This window comes from Alexandromys fortis, unplaced genomic scaffold (genome assembly GCF_014885135.2).
Source record: "Alexandromys fortis isolate MF-2015 unplaced genomic scaffold, M_Fortis_MF-2015_v1.1 scaffold_362, whole genome shotgun sequence".
Classification (NCBI taxonomy): domain Eukaryota; kingdom Metazoa; phylum Chordata; class Mammalia; order Rodentia; family Cricetidae; genus Alexandromys; species Alexandromys fortis.
The window spans coordinates 530,746-544,935 of NW_026068272.1; the positions used below are offsets into that span (position 1 = coordinate 530,746).

At 43.0% G+C, this 14,190-nt stretch overlaps 1 protein-coding gene across 1 annotated transcript in view; it reads left to right on the top strand.

Annotated features, from left to right (window-relative positions):
• The window catches only part of Babam2 (BRISC and BRCA1 A complex member 2), a 313,631-nt gene that overhangs the window by 224,956 nt on the left and 74,485 nt on the right, over positions 1-14,190 (top strand). The window lies entirely within an intron of this gene.

Consider the following 14,190-nt stretch of genomic DNA (forward strand, 5'->3'; position numbering starts at 1 on the left):
ATGCGCTGCCCAGTCACATAGTCCAAACAGCTTGCTATCATGCTTGTGTCTAACCAAGTAACTTTTCTCATTAGGAATGAGTTTTATAAAGACTCCCTTCACAATGTGCTTATTGTTGGCTAAATGCTTTAGTAATTTATTCCACTTCAAAGGATGCTGAGGTTCATTAAAAATGGATCATAAACAGATTTGGTTGGGAACTTCTGACAAGACACATTTTTCATCAACAGAGAATTTTTTACAGGTTCTGACTGAAATGCATTATTAGAGTTCCCTGTAGGTCATTCAGTCAGAGTTGGCAGATTTCTGTCTGAGACTAGATGTGCTTGTCATCTGACATTAATATACTGAGCCGTCTTCATGCCCTCTGACCTCAGCTGCTCTAAGTTGTGAGTCATGGACACCCCATCTTACAAACTGATAGGATGCAGCTGCTTCTACCCAAATGTGGGAGATTGTGAAAGTCTGTGATGTACAGGCATTCTCTCGTTTATTTATATACCTCCAATAGCAGCTAGAGTGGAGTGTTTTACAGTAGCAAGACTGTATTTTGCCTTGCCCAGTGCATGAATTTTTAACTTAAAATACTGACCCATGTTAATCAAAGGCCATATAAGCTGGAGGCAACAATGCAGTCTAAGAGAAAGAGGTTCTGGAGTCCAACAGAGCTGCATACACCCAGGTTTTGTCCCTTAGCAACTAGTGAAGTATTAATGCCTCGGATCTTACTGTTTCATGAAATAGAAATACTGGTGCTTATTTAATAATGTCATTTTTAGAATGATATTAAGTACTGTTCGTAGAGCATTAGGTGTAGAGCCTGGTACAGGGACAATTCTCCCCAGATAGTAACTATTACTGCTGCCATTTTCCATTAGAGATCATGGCAGATGAATGAGTAGGTGGGTAAGTGACAGGGAGTGGGAGGAGAAACGGAAAGGATGGCATGACGTGAGCACGCACTGGTCATGGACACTCAGTATGAACTTAATGAGTTAAATTCAGATGTTCTGGTGATGAGAAAGGGAGAGAACACCATCCCAAGATGTCTGAGAAATGAGTATGTTAGTTTACCATAAGCGGGTCATTGCCTTCTTGGAAGAATGCTGTTTGGTGGCAATGGGGGTAGAATGTAGGGGCTCACACACGTTGTGCAAGGGCTCTGCTGTTGAGCTGTATCTCCAATCTAGTGTTTATTGTTGAGTTAGAAATTGTTTCTTACTAACTTCCCCAAGCTGGCCATAATGTAGCCCAGGCTGGCCTCGGACCGAAATCCTGCTCCCGAGCTGCTGGGATTGCCAGCCTGTGCCACTAAAGCCCAGAAATATTTCTGTTGTTCTCCTGAATGGAACCCAGGTTATTTCTTTGGAGTGACTGTGCCTAGTTTGCAATAAAATATCCTTATTTTAAAAACCTAAAATGTGGTAAAACAATTGAGTAAGGAAAGGTATATTTCAAGTCACCTTTTTTTTATTTCTAAAACCCAGCGCTTAGGCTGGATGTGGTGGCACACACCTCTAATCCCAGCACTGTGGAGGCAGAGGCAGGTGGATCTCTGTGAGTGTGAGGCTATATAGAGATGCTCAACTGAAAATCAAAGAGAACCCCAGCTCTCAGTGTGCCCCTCCTTATGCGGAGGACTAGCGATAGCAATCTTTCTCACCACCTCTGTTGTTCCCCTCACCTAGTCTGTCTTTTCAGCTGAAATGTTCTCAGTTCATCACTCTTGCTACTATGTCTTCAGTGTCTAAAATTGTTCCTCTTGTACACAGTGTAGTAGTCTCCCCATCCTGGGAAAATGCACACATTCTATATGGCTTTGCTCAAATGTTCTCACTACCAGTGCTGCCTCTGAGTGCTCTACCCTCCCTCCCCTACCATGTGAAATTTGTCGTCATCTTACCATCTGACTACATGTGATGGACATTTCCTTAATCCTTTGCTGAGCTGCATGCCTCTCAGATTGATGAATATGTGCGCCATCCCAAAGTGTCTTGCACAACAATGGCTTAATTTTGACAGTCTTATAAGTTAGTATGTAATTCTCACCCCCAAATTGAAATGGTTATACTGAAAGCTTTAACCTAATGTTATTTTTCTAATACTAAATACTAAAGCAAACAGCCAGACATTCCTATATCTTCAAGTAGAAGTTTTCAGCATGTTAGAGAAGTGTTACAATGAAGAGAACTTTAGGTGTAGTTCGGTGAGGGCTTACACACTTGCTAAACTGATTTCAGTAGTGCCCTAACCTCTTGTCTGTGGTTGCATGTTCTGGGGATTCCAGTTATCCACAACCTACTGAGGATGAATATTATCTGAAAATATTAAGTGGAATTGTTTAGAAATAAACAATTTATAAGTTTTAACTTGTATATCATATTAAGAAGCTTTATGAAGTCTTGTGTGATCCTGCTCCATCTTGCCTAGGATTGGAGTCACCTGTTTGTCCAGCTTTTCCATGCTGTGCATAGATATCTTATCAGGTTAGCTGTCATGGCTTCACAGTGGCTGTGTTCAGAAACCCTGTTTTACTTCATAATATCCCGAAGTGTAAGAATACTGATGCTGGTAATTCGGCATGCCAGTGAGAAGCCCTGGCTTGCTTAAGGTGATTTCACTTAAAGTGGAAAGGTGAAAGTTTTCAGCTTGGGCTGGGCATGGGAGCTGGGCATGTAGCTAGGCATGGTGCTCATGTGTTTACATCCCAGCACTTGGGAGGCAGAGGCAGGAGGAGGATCTCTACAAGTGTGACGCCATTCGGTTCACTTGTTCTGCAGTAAGCAGATCTTGTTCCAGGAAACTGTGGAGGAGAAACCCGTGCTAGTTTTCTCTTGCACGTTAGACCATAGAAGTTGCTATTGTTCTGTTTCATTGTGGTTATTGTTAATGTCGCACTTTGTCATAGTTGAGCATGTATATAGCAAAACCTAGGGTATTTGTGATTCAATCACAATTTTTCTGTGCTATTTGTCTGTGGTTTAAGGTATCTGCTAAGGGTCCTGGAACGTATTCTTCATGGATAAAGGGGACTGTTGTATCTAGGTAATTCCTGCAGAGTTCAGAGCATAAAAGAGAAATAATATCATTTCAGGAAGGCAGTGGCCATGGTATAAGTTTTCAGAACCGAGTGAAGGGGATTAGTATTATCTTGGACATTGTGTTAAGCTTTCATTTGCTGCCTATGGTTTGTGTTACCCAGCCAACTCTCAGCTATGGGAAGGGCATCCATAACTAGACTTGCCTGGCTGGAGCCCTTGCCGAGGATCTGTTCTTTCAGGTTCTGCTGTGGTGCTTTCTGAGAAGTTCCAAGATCCACGTAGGATATCTTACAGGCAGAAGCTCCAGGAGACCAAGAGCCTGTTACACATTATTTAAAAATGGTCAAAAGAAGTCTAGCTTCTCCACCTCCCTGCACATGGGCAAAGGGAAATTCCAGGCCTGTCTGGCTATTATCACTCTGCCCCAGCTTGTCTGTGCAGTAGGCAAAGTCCCAGAAATAGAAATAGAAAAATACTACTTAGGATATTGTCATCACATGAAGGAAAGGGATCAATTTGTTATACTCTAAAGAGTTTAACAATATGAGTACCAAATGTCTCCAAATTAGACCATCCCCATGAAAGGAACATCTGTCAGATACATTGGTCGAAAACCCCCAAGTGCATTATGATTTTATGATGTTCTGATAATTTGTGTTTTTCCAGGACCCAGGAATAGTTGCCTGGTGCTGTACAGCCCTGTTGCACATGGCTTGCATGCCCTTGTGATGCAGAGATGCCTATTGTTTTCAAGCCTCCCACTGTGCATACATATAGGTTGAAGAATAAACACTTCTGAGAAGAACTTTGTGTTCTTCATGCATGAGGAACATTTATGAAATAAACACATTTTATGTACTATATACATTTGTTTTCTAAGGAATCAAAACCAGTCCTTTGACTTAGACTTTAAGTTCTTCTCGTTGAGCAAATGGAGCCAGCGTGAGTTACGCTTAAAGAAGGGCGAGGGTGAGGACAGTGAGGAGGCAGATTATTAGCTAGCAGTCAGAAATGTAAAACATTAGATTCTGGTTGCATATTAGAAGAGGGAAAAATCATTTCTAAACCAGTTGCCTTGCTTTTTCCTGGCAGAAAAGCTGTGAATGCTAAGGTTACATCATCAGAGCTGGCACTAAAAATGTGCCATACCTTCCCTCGGTCCCAGACTATTGGCAGTTCCCGCCGTGGGATGCAAGGTGAACTGGGCATCCGAGACAGCACAGTGCTCATCTCTGAAAGGTGTGCCTCCAGCCCGTGCATGGGAGGGGTTTGAAGCAAACCAGCTCAGTCATTCCCAGTGTTGTTCCCACTCAGTGCATAAAAGAGGACGTCAATCCCTGAGGCAGCCCAGGTGGCATCTTTCACAAGTACAGAATTTGTTTTTAGAACTTTTTGTTGTCAAGTTACAGTCCTCCTTGGAAATAACTACGCAGAACTTACCAGCTCATAAATGTCCACCCATTGTGAGGCCTGTGTGCCTGCACACATGCGTGTGCTCATTCTTCGGTAGGAACAACCCTGCAGGAACTGACCAAGTGCACGGCCCTTTGCTGGAGTGCCAGAGGCTGTCAAGATCGATGTGATGTGGCCCTGTGCCCTAGTTTGCTCAGAGTACAGTAAGAGGCATGAACACAGCCACAGGTTGCAACTTGTGCTTAGTGAAGAAGACACAGTGAGACTTGGCGCTAGAAGCCCTCTGTTCCTCCACTTATGTGTGACAGCATGGCTCAAGTGACTTTGAGCTGTGTTTCTTCTTCTCAGAAGGGGCACAGCTCAGTTGTAATTGTACCTGCTCCAGTGAGACAATAGGAAAGGGCCTTCTGTAGTGCTCAACCTGTGGCCGATGCTGTTAGTGCTTTTTTGGGTAGGAATAACTGGGGAAACTTACCAACACTGCAAGAGCTCAGAGGGGATTGCCTTTCCATCCGGCCCGATGAAGGGAGTACTGGAAAGCTTTGGAAGGTCTAGCTTTTCTAATGTCATATGGCTTCTCTAGAAATTAACTAAGCAACACAGTGACAATTGGATGTGTTTAGGACTTTCAGATATTCAGGTAGCTATCCATTTTACTCTACCTTCTGATGCTCGTATGGTGTTCCTGGCATGTGCTCTCTATACAGCTTTCTGACCCCTGTGACCTGATGTTTTTAGACGCTTCCTGTTCTCCTCCACTGATGGTTTCACTTGTTGGCTCATTAAATTGTACTAAATTGTGTTTCTATCACTTGATTATTTCTTTATTTTTTATTTTTAGTGTGTTTATGTGTTCGTTAATGCAAGTGTGTGCATGCCACAGCATGCAAATGGAAGTCAGAGGGCAGCTCTAGGGAGCAGGTCGCTTGCTGCCGCCTTAGATGGTTTGAGGATCAAACTCAGGTTATGAGGCCTGTGTACAAGCACCTCTACTGGCTGAACTGTCTCACCAGCCCCCTAGATCATTTTCTTTCTTCTTAAATATTTTTCTTTGAGATGTTTATTTTATGTGTATGGGTGTTTTGTTTGAGCGTATGTCTGTGCACCATATGTGTGCACTGCCTTCAGAAGCCAGAGGAGGAGGTCATATCTTCTGCATTTGCATTTGGATTACAGATAGCTGTTAGCCACTGCATGGGTGCTGGGACCCAAACCCCTGCAATAACAACCAGTGCTCTTAAGGCTGAGTCATCTCTCCGGCCTCTCTCCCGCCCCCACATCATTTTCATGACCTTCTTTGTGGATGACTCCCTGGTCTTCATTTCTAATATTGTGGCTAGCTTAAAAAACTGCTTTTCTAGCCATCGGGTGGACATTCATATTCGTATTCCATTGCCACCTCAAACTCAGATGTCTAAATTAGTAGAATGTCTAAAACCAAGCTTATCGTCTTTATATGGCAGCGATTCTTTATCCTGTTTCACTTCACCTGCCTCTGTTCTCTTGGGTGCTCAGGTTCACATCTTACAGGCATCCATCCACCACACCCCCTCCCTTTGTGAACTGGCCAGTGGTCTGATGCTGGAATCCACTCTCCCGACTCTTCTGGTTCTGCCCCTCTGCTGCCATGCCCCTTGATGGACTCTTGATCTCATTCTCGTCCTGTTTGACTTCTGGTTTTAACTTTCATTTATTTCTGTTTGGCACAGAACTGTCACTGTCTGAAGCCCCACTCACACAATGGCTCTGCTCAAACATTCGTCAAGCAATTCAGCTAGCAGTCTGGCATTCAAGAATTCTGTGTGGCTGTTCCACTCACCTTTCCACCCCTATCCAGACGTTCACATAACCTGCCAATTAGCCAAATGTTTTATCATTTTTTTCAACAGGCTTTGTGTTTTTTCCACATCTGTACTTTGGCTTCTTGTTCCAGAACATTACATTTGGTCCCCCTCCTACAGGGTCTACCAATGACCTGCCCGTCGTTTTAGGTCTTCTTAGTGGTCATCTCCTCCATGGAACTTTCTTTACCACCCATCACATGCCTTCTAGTAAGACTGCACTTTTTCCTCCTGTGTTCCTGACTATTGGTTTATTAACTATGAACTCCTGTCATTTGAGAGCTGGGGAAGACAAGCCATTTCCTGCTAAGCTGACCTTACCCTAGCCACAGTATCTATTAATGTGACTTTCCAGAAGGGCAGGAGTTGATTATCTCTCTGCCTAGCAAGGCAAATGAGCGCCATAGTTGGTTTTCATTCTCATTCCCATCCCTGTCGCCAGCAGCCAGCTTCCTTGGAGGTTGCTTGGCCCTGCTTCAGGGAGACTGAACTCTACTTTGTAGGAGAGCTGTCTCACCTGAACCCTGTATGTAAAAATACTACATTCAGACAAATAAATTTTAATTCAATAAGAAAATTCACTATATTGTGATTTTAGTCAAATTTTCCACTGAATTTAATATCTGGATGGGTATAACCTATCATTTTAGATGTTCAAAAAAAATTTTTTTTGAGACTTGACCTTGCGTATCCCAGGTAGTCTTGAACTCACTATGTAGTAAAGGATGACCTTGACCCCTGATCTTTTATTTGTTGAGATAGCAGGTGTGACCACCGTGAGGGCCTTTTCCCAATGGGTAACTTTGAAAATATGGGACTAAGCAGATCAATTGGCAAAAATACATATTTCTTGTCTTTGAAAACACAATCTTTTGCCAATTGTCTTGAAAAAAGAGGCCCCATATCACTAGAGGTAATTTTGGGTTGGGATTTAAGCAATAGCATAGTATAGTAAACATGACTTAATTTAGCCCTACTCGTGTTTATGTGAGTCACTCAAATAATCCTATAATAAATATTGTGCTCCTGGAGAGGTTTTTTCCTTTGATAAATATACAGTCCAGTGTATGCTAAGGCAGCCAGCTGTCAGGGGGAGATGTGTATGTGCTTTTGGTAGAAAGAGCTGCCTTAGCCTTTAGGGACTTAAGATGTTCCTTTTACTGGTCTGGGAGTGGGGCCAGATGGGTTCTTCGTGACATAGAATGGAATTCTGAAAAGTTCAGCTAGTTTTCATTAGTGAGTTTGGCCCTTTGTCTCGCCCATGTCTCCCAGCACATCAAGAGCTCGGCCTTTGCTATGAAACATTGCAAACAGACTTCTACGAGGAGAGGATCAATCAGCCCTTAAATGTCATGTGTTTGGCAGCTTTCTGATCTGCAGCTTCCACCTCCCCAGCCTCAGAAGTCAGTGCTAGCTCAGAGGTTTCCTTAGGTTCCTTTGGGGCAGAAAATATGACTTTACAAGTAAGATGTGTGCAAGTCTGTGGTAACTCAGATCTCCTTAGTACATTCAGCGTTGGGCTAGTTTTCTGCCCTCGGTCATCTCTGTGCCTTATTTCTCTGTTGTATAAGGACTAGCCTGAGGGAAAACATACCACATCCTCATTCAAAAGGCTAAGCCTCATGTCTTCTGCTGAGCATCTCAAGGATTTGCACCAGTGTTTTTCTTGCAGGGAAGATGAGACATTTGTGAGTTTCAAATTTCACACTATTTTTCACTAGCAAAGCTGTATGCATCTGCCATTTCTGGTTGATGGAGTCTCTGTTCAGTTATAATCACAAGTAGGAAACTGCTTCTTAACAGAAAGTCCAAGATATATAGTGATAGTTAACAAAGACCCTGGGCAGTTTTATAGGTAGAACCAGAGAACTTCGAGTGTGGAAGAAGAAATGTCCTAAGGTGTTCCTGAACTGATATCAGCCCTTAGTTGGAAGGCTGAATGCCTCTCCAACAGTATCAATTAAGGAAGTACACACCCCAGCTGCAAAGCACTGAAGACTAAATGCACAAAGGGTTGACCCTGGTGCAAGAACAACAGATTGCCACAGACTCCTTTGAAGATCTAATGAGGCCCAGGACTTTACTCTAGAAAAAAAAATGTATGGAAACACAGGTTTAAATATAGTTTTGAGAATAACAGACTCTCCTGGAGCCAATTCATGTACCTCGTTAACATGCAAATTATGGGGAGGTGAACATGATCAAAGTATATTATGTACGTATATAGAAATGTCACAACAAAACCCATTATATTGCACAATTAATATATGCTAATAAAATAGAAAACAATGTAAGAATAAAAACTTAACAAGGTAGATTGTTTTAAGTGAAAATTATCATCAATACTGTCCATCCCCCACATTCCCCTAGCTCTGCTCTTCTCCAGTGTTTGCTTTTATTAGTGGCTTACTACATTTTTTTTTAACCTTCCTCTTACCATTGTTTCCCATCTGAACAACTGCTGGTTGATTTTGCTCCCTTGCTGTCCCCTCACGGTCTTCTCACCCTCTCTCCAGGCCCAGCCCCAGCCCTGGTCCTGTCAGGCCTCCTTGGTACTGAGTTTTGCCACATTCATATTCCTAAAGCAGAACTTCATCCCTGTCACTTTCTCTCCATCACCCTTTGTTCCTCTTTGCTGAACACTCTGGGACATACTGTATCATCATGTCTGAGAAGTTTCAGTGTCCATCCTGCACGTAGCCCTCTGAGAACCATGTATTCAGACACCTGAGCCAGAAATGGTCAGACCAGTGGTGGGTCCTCTTAACTTGAGGGGAATGGAGCTGTTGCTTTAAAAGGTTTTCCTGCTCAGCTGTCTCAGTAGAAATGTGTCTGCACAGTTTCTTCTTCAGTCCCCACCTCCCACCTACTGGCTGGCTGGCCTGTTGATGTGCTGAACGACATTCAGGTGTTACCCTAATCATACAGCTATCCAGACTTTCCTGCCTTCATTTCTTGTGCCTTTGGATTGAGCTATCCTTGGAGAACACTGTGCTCTCCTTAGACTGGGGACTGGTTTCTTAGCATTTTCAGGCTAGTTGCTATTCTAGACAGAGTGGCCCTTTAAAAACGCAAACCTGACTTCATCATTCTCTCTAGTCAAACACAGTTCGTTATTTTTCCTCATACGTGATCCCTCGTCAGCCACCCCCAGCCCAGTGCTTTTGCCTGCATCTCTCTGGTAGCTCCTTCACCCCTGCTTACATCCAGTCCATCACTCGGGGTGAGCTTGCCTTTCTCCATGCAGCCTTTGTCTGGACTCCACTAAGCCTTTACTTGTGCCTGTCCTCTTGTTTCAGTTACTCACCCCCTTTCATCTTGAGGTCAGATACATGCTAGAAGTAGATAGCCATGTATAAAATGGGGGACTTAAAATTATGAAGCTGTGTCATAGTGCAGTGAGCAGGTTGTTTCAGTCCTTGCTAAGTGTGAGGGCGGAAGGAGAGCTTAACTACAAAGAGGTAGGACATTTCAGGGCTCAGTAGAGTTGTTCTGTGTCACAGCTGGGGTAGATACACAATTCTCTGTCAAAACCCACAGACTTATGCACTGCAAAGAGTGCATTGTACTGTTGGTAAAAAATCCTAGAGATGAAAGCAATATTTTAGTATTTCATATTAATTTTTAAGTTATAAATTCATGATGGTTTTTATTTCTTGTTTTATGTTAGGGTCTCACCATGTAGCTTGGGCTGATCTTGATCTCTCAATCCTCATGTTTTGTTCTGTTTTGTTTTGTTTTTTTAATTTTGCTTTTAAATTTTGTTTTTGTGGGAAGGCTGCAAGGGCAGAGGGCAGAAGCAAGGGGATGCGGAGATAAGTGCGGGATTGGGATGCTCAATGTGAAGTCCACAATCAATCAATGAAAAGTTTTGAAAGAAAGAAAAGAAAGGAAGAAAGACTGACTGATGTCTGGTAATGAACCTCCTTCCTAACTGGCAAAAGACCACCTACTGGCTCTGTCTTCACATGGCAGAGAGAAGTGCTAGCATGTCTTCATTTTCGGACAAGAATACTCATCCCGTCAGTGACTGGATACTTAGGACCTTACCTACACTGTTCACCTTCCAAAGCAGCCAGTCTCCTAAAACTCTAACATTGGAATAAGGGCTTCACCGTATAATTTTAGGTGACAAGAGGCTAGAGAGATGGCTTAGCAGTTAAGAATACTTGTTGCTTTTGCAGAAGGCCCAGGTTTGGCTGCCAGCATCCACTACAGCCACTACTGTGTGCGTGTGTCGCCTTTATTGGGTGTCCACACAGCATTTGTTCAGTCCGTACAGGGTAGCTCCTGTGCAGCACAGGAGCACACCTCTGCTGCTGCTCTTTGACCCCAGAGTGTTAAAAATAAACAGATTTGGAACACTTGTTGCAAAGGGTACATAATGAATGATCATCTTTCCAAGAAACCTTTATTCAGATGTATTAATGTTTGCTCAAGTAAAAGAACATTTTAACTTCCTTCAAAATAGCTCACATAATTGCTGTGTTAGGGAGTTCTTTCTGTCTATTGTTGTGTCTCATAGTGGGAAGACAGATTCACACGAGAGGTCTGTCACTCTTTTTCGCCTTCCCACTCAATATAAACACCTAATATAGTTCATACCATACATGGAAATAAGTGCTTCAGAGGAAGCAAGGCCCCGGCAGTGGGGAGTGCTTGTGTTTTGGCCCTGACTTCCATGACGCTTTCTGGCTCACATCCCATTCTCCTGTCCAGGCACTTGGCTCTCAGAGGCGCCATGATTTTCTCTCCAGCGGGTTTCTGTGTACACACAGAGGCATGAAGAGAGGGTCATCTACATAGTTTTTAGAATAGAATGTGGCCACAGACATAGAAATATATGTCAGGTGGGTTTTCAAGGTGTTCATCTCTTCCCTAAAAGGTGCATTGACTGTATCATCCTCAGCTTATTTTCAAAGGGTAATTATCTAGGCCCTAAGTAATGCCCTGGTTCCTGATTACCACTGCTTGGTCTAAGTGGGTAATGACTAAGGCTCCTACTATGTAAAATTTGGATGCGAAGTGGGGCTCCTTGTGCTGTTGTTGGAGGAGGAAAGGTCTAACATCAGTGCTGCCGGATTTTACTGTGTGGCTTTTATTAGAGAGCATGTAATTTGATCCTGGTATGTCTGATTTTGATTCCCATAATAAAGGGCTAATGATTATATTGGAGTTTTCTACACTTATTAAAATTCAGACACACTGTCTTTTACCAGCAGCACTTAATGACTTGGTAAATGAAAGGCCTTTGATTTAAAACAAAACAAGCGATGAGCCAACATGTAGGGAACAGGGCCCTAAGAGGGAGCGAATGATTCCGTCTGCGGACTTTAGCTTTTATAGACATTCAGCAAAATAGAGGATATCCTTGGAAAAGCTCAAGATCTACTTCACCCAGTTGAAGCTGGCCCACGCTATTAACTTTGAGATAGATATATCAGTGGAAAAATTATTTTACCGACAGTCTCTTTTTTCCTATATGCAAAGAATTTTTCCCTCCAGCCTTTTAATCCTGCCCCTCCCTGCTCCACCCCAATCTTTAAAAAGTATGATGTAAGGCTGGACTGTTTTGTGCCAGGTTTTTGCTGAGCAGATTTTTACAGCCATGTTGCTCTGAGGACCCACATGCTGCTGGAGCTTCCATGTTCTTCCCCCATTTCCTAATTTCAGTTCCCTCAAAAGTTAGCATCACCCGTTTCATGTGTTTTAACCCAAGGGACGATGTTTTGTAAGCTTCTAAAGCTTTATACTTACATCAGATGATATTTCATCTTAAAAACAGATCCATTTAAAATTTTAGATTTTTCTGTTCCTACACTTAAGAAAACCCCTCAGAGTATGTATATGTAGACGCTGATATTCTGGTGGTCACCCTTCAGTGCTGCTATTCCGCCAGGTTATTTTCCAGAAACTATTGACTTAATTTTTGCCAACTCTTTAAAGTTTAGTGTGTGTGTGCATTCATGCAGGTGTCCATACATATGTGCCACAGCACAGGTGTTGAGATCAGAGGACAAACTTGGTTCTCTCCTTCCACCGTGTCTATCTCAGGGACCAAACCCAGGCTGTCAGGTTTGGCAGGAAGTGTCTCTACTACTGGACCATCTCACTGGCCCTCCGAGTTTTTCTGTAAAAGAACTAAACATGTAAGGACACAGATGCTGAAAACAACCAGACTGGCTGGGGATGTTTCAGAATGTAAATAACCTAGGTGACTGCCAGCAGACTAACAGATGCACTGTGATATGCTGCTCCTCCCCCACGCCACAGACACACAAAGAGAGAGACTATTCAGCCTTAAGAACATAGAACATTTTGCCATGTTGCAACAACTTAGACAAACTTAGAGGCCACATCAAACAAACACAAGAAAAATACTGCATAATCTCACTTACTTGTGGAATCTATAGAAAAAGAGCGCTCAGGGAAGTAGAGTGGCGACTAGCAGGGTCAAGGAAGACACAAGTGGGGAGGATGTAAACTTGCGATTTTGTAAAATAGATACACAGGACTTCAGTCAGCATTACACAGTGTACTAAAAATTTACCAAGGCAGTATAATTTTAAAAAATGCTAAATATGAAAACTATGTTATATTTGAGCAGAGGAATAGGAATAGGTATGTGTGTCTGTGTGTGTGTGTGTGTGTGTGTGTGAGCACGCAAGCATGCACACACACGGCACCGCATAGCACTAGTGAGTACCTTTGCTTCATGCTTTAAGTGCCCTTTTGATGAGTTTGACCGTTTTCCATTAAGTTTGAAAGATTTAGAAAACTGCTTCCTAAAGTTCTTCAGCTTCGAATGTTGGTCTAGAAGCCGTGGAGCTTGGCAAATAATTCAGTCCTGATGGCAACTCTGAGCTGCATCTGGCAAGTGGTGGACAGCACCACTGGAGTCTGGGTAGTTTGACTCTAGCAGTAGTGAAGTGATGGTAAGGACCAAAGGGATCTCCTTGGCCTTAGTGGTAATAGTTAAGTGTTTTCCAAGGTGAATCTAGGCATTTCCAACGTGAGATTGTAATGAGTTTGTTGGGAACAAACAAGAAGACATGAAGTTGGGAGAGAGAGGAGATGGGATGCACTAGGGAGAGTGGGTGGGTGGATATGGCGGGGGGACATGATCAATATTCATTGTAGAAATGTGTGAGACTTCAAAGAAGGAAAAATACTATTTAAAAAATAAAGTTAGTTTTTAAGAATTAAAAGAATCTGATTTACTGTGCATTTCAAGTCACCAGTGACTACCATACTGTTTGATAGAAACCCTGTTGTACGTATAATACATGGCATTTTTGTGGAGCTGCTGAACGTTTGTTAAGTGTGAAGTACTGCTCAGGGCTTCAGTCTACCAAGTTTCTCAGCCTCTGCACTATTGATGGTATGGGATGAACCACTATTCTTATTTAGGAGGACGGTTTGTCTCTTCTCTTCATTGACAGACATTCAACAGCATCCTTGGCCCCTACACACTGGATGTCAGTATTACTTGTCAATCAACAATATCTCTATTATTCAGTTTTCGTAAGGACGGTGGAAAAAGGGTTTGGGGCAGTGGCAGGAACATCTTCAGCTGAGTATCAGCCTACTGTCACCAGTCTTTAGGAAGCTCCCAGGACCTATTTTTATCTGTGCTAAGCTTTCACAAACCCTTCACTCCTGCACTGAACTTTTCATCTAAGGAAAGACAGTCGCACCCACACAATGCACAGGGATTCGATTTTCGACAGCCTTGCACCCATAGTACCCTCCAGTTATCCTGTATCCAGCTCCCCCCAACTCCAGGCCCACTTCCTCCCTGACTCCCAGCAGGGAGGGCCACCGCTCTCTATCTGCTGTCCTTTGAAAGCATGTCTCGGTTTTAGTTGTCATCTTTTTGTCACCGTTCATCACCG